This window comes from Octopus bimaculoides, chromosome 10, assembly GCF_001194135.2.
Source record: "Octopus bimaculoides isolate UCB-OBI-ISO-001 chromosome 10, ASM119413v2, whole genome shotgun sequence".
Lineage (NCBI taxonomy): Eukaryota > Metazoa > Mollusca > Cephalopoda > Octopoda > Octopodidae > Octopus > Octopus bimaculoides.
The window spans coordinates 52,926,864-52,929,966 of record NC_068990.1 but is presented as its reverse complement, the minus strand read 5'-3'; the positions used below and the strand labels follow the sequence as shown (position 1 = coordinate 52,929,966).

The 3,103-nt window shown below is 36.4% G+C and overlaps 1 protein-coding gene across 1 annotated transcript in view; it reads right to left on the bottom strand.

Moving 5' to 3' along the window:
- Positions 1–3,103, bottom strand: part of LOC106872761 (myocardin-related transcription factor B) — a 355,455-nt gene that overhangs the window by 346,812 nt on the left and 5,540 nt on the right. The gene's annotated exons all lie outside the window — the stretch shown is intronic.

Here is a 3,103-nt window from a genome sequence, read left to right as displayed (position 1 = left end):
GGTCGGAAATAAGGTAAAGGATGACTCGTCTGAGAAAATAACATTCTTCCATGGTTCTAGGGACCAATTCTGTAGGTTTTTACTCCACTCTAAATGCTTTGCAACGTTTGCTTTTGAAAGTAGTGGTTTTCTGATTCCAGCCCTCCAGTGAAATCTGGCTTTGTGCAGCTCCCGGCGAACAGTTTTTGTGGAAACTGGGTTCTCGGGGTGGTCATTAAGCTCTGCAGTAATTTTGGGAGCTGTACTTTTGTGATCCTTTCTAAAAATTCACGTAAGAGTCTGACGGTCCCTATCTGAAAGTTTGGTTTTCTTCCGGAATTTTGTTTGATGAGGAGGTTTTTCCCTCCTTCTCAAAGACTGTCATTACTTTCAAGACAATACTTCTTGATACACCAAACATTTCGGCTGTTTATCTTACGCTAGCACCTGCCATACGAACACCAATAATTTGACCTCTTTGTAAGTCCGATAGATTTGTCATTTTAATGAATTTTAATTACCTTTTTCTGATGATATCTGCAAAGAAACAACAATTTCAGCAAAACATATTAAGCAACACTAATAATAAATCAAAAAACATAAAAATAAACAAGCTTTTGACGGTTTTATAGATATTTCAAAATTATGATGCTATGATGCTAGGTGTTTCCATTATTTTGTCCAACCCCTGTATATATGAATAGGTTTTATTTTAGTTTATCTTTTACTTTCTTAAATCATAAAGTACATGACATCTGCCAAATATATTAAAAGAAAGAAATAAGCAATACCTTCTAAAGTTCATTTTGATTATATTTAAAAGTAGTTTGTTTAAATAGCAGTATTTCAAAAAAATTTAAGAAATTCCTTGCTTGTGTTTAATTTAACAATGTTTCCAAATATGCTGTAGAATTTTCACAGGTCCTATTCGTTATTATATTTTACTTCTCAGAGCTTTTGATCTTACTTGTTCTGGTTAATTACTGATCTTACTGCTCTGGTGAGAGCAGACAGCAACCTGTTGTCAAAGGTCTCACAGTGACTCTTTCCACAAGTTGTTGTTGTTATTATTATTATTATTATTATTATTATTATTATTATTATTATTGAAGGTGGTGAGCTGGCAGAATCGTTAGTGCGCCAGATGAAATGCCTCGCGGTATTTTGCTCATTGCTACATTCTGAGTTTAAATTCTGCCAAGATCATTCTTTCGGGGTCAATAAAATAAGCATCAGTTGAACACTAGGTTTGATGTAATCGACTCACCCTCTCACCCAAAATTTCTGCCCCTGTGGCAAAATTTGAAATTATCATTATTATTATTGAAGCAGTGAGCTGGCAGAATTGTTAGCACACCAGGCAAAATGCTTAGTGGTATTTTGTCTGTCGTTACATTCTGAGTTCAAATTCAGCTGAGGTCGACTTTGTCTTTCATGCTTTCGGGATCAATAAATTAAGTACCAGTGAAACACTGGGGTTGATGTAATTGAATAATCCCCTCCCCAAAATTTCAGGTCTTGTGCCTAAAGTAGAAAGGATTATTATTATTATTATTATTATTATTATTATTATTATTATTCAACATCTGGTGGTTTTAGGCAGATTTTTGCTGCATCACCTGCTACACCTCCATGTTACTGAGGTGTGTGCAGTATTGTGTGTTCTTTTTTGTTGTTGTTGTTGTTGTTGTTGTTGGGAGAGTGCAAATTCTTCCTGATATTGTATTGCATCAGTTTGTTTTGTTATGGGGACTAGTTTCGGTCTTTTGTTGTATTAGTGTTTGTATTGTGTTGCCTGTGTAATGCAAGTTGTGTTGCTCTGTTGGGTATCCGGCCTGTAGAATATATGTTGTGGTGGTTGTTTATTTTATTGGATAATTATTGTATAGAGTGTGTCTTATGCTTGTGAATTGTTTTGTTTGGGTTGTATCATTGAATTGATAGTGTCTTGCATAGGATTGCGCTGTTCCTAGCAGAGCTATTTTTTGGATAGTGTGTAGTGTTGAGGGTCCAAATATAGCTTCTATGTCTCTGTCCATATGTTCTTTATCATACCCAATTATTATTATTAAGGCAGCTCCCGGCGAACAGTTTTTGTGGAAACTGGGTTCTCGGGGTGGTCATTAAGCTCTGCAGTAATTTTGGGAGCTGTACTTTTGTGATCCTTTCTAAAAATTCACATAAGAGTCTGACAGTCCCTATCTGAAAGTTTGGTTTTCTTCCGGAATTTTGTTTTGATGAGGAGGTTTTTCGCACCTTCTCAAAGACTGTCATTACTTTCAAGACAATACTTCTTGATACACCAAACATGGCAGAATCGTTAGCACACTGGACAAAATGCTTAGTGGCATTTCATTCATCTTTACATTCTGAGTTCAACTTCCACTGAAGTCAACTTTGTCTTTCATCCTTTCAGAGTCGATAAGTTAAATACCAGTGAGACACTGGGGTTGATGTGATCAACTTGTGCCTTTATCAGAAAGTATTATTATTATTATTATTATTATTATTATTATTATTCATCCATCTTTACATTTAGAGTTCAAATGTTGCCAAGGTCAGCTTTGCTTTTCATCCTATTATTGATCAGGATTATTATTATTGTAGACTATTGGAAAAAAATAGTTTTGCAGTATTAACTCTTTTGTTTATGAGTTCAAGTATTAGTTACATAGTGCTAGTGGGTGGTGTAACCTCACTCCCTTCAAATTGTTGGCCTTGTACCTAAATCATCTGCAACATCCTTATTATCCCTTTATGTCCTGAGTTCAAATCCTGACTTCATTTTTGGTTTTCATTCTTCTGGCTATGACAAAAAAAAGGTGCAAGAACTGGAGTTAATACAACCTTAAATCCAGAGCATCGGTTCTCGTCCAATCACCGAAGTTAAGCAACGTCGAGCCTAGTGAGTACTTAGATGGGTGACCGCTTGGGAAACCTAGGTGCTGTAAGTGTCACACACTTTTTAGGCGTAGGAGTGGCTGTGTGGTAAGTAGCTTGCTTACCAACCACATGGCTCCAGGTTCAGTACCACTGTGTGGCACCTTGGGCAAGTGTCTTCTACTATAGCCTAGGGCTGACCAAAGCCTTGTAAGTGGATTTGGTAGACGGAAACTGAAAGAAG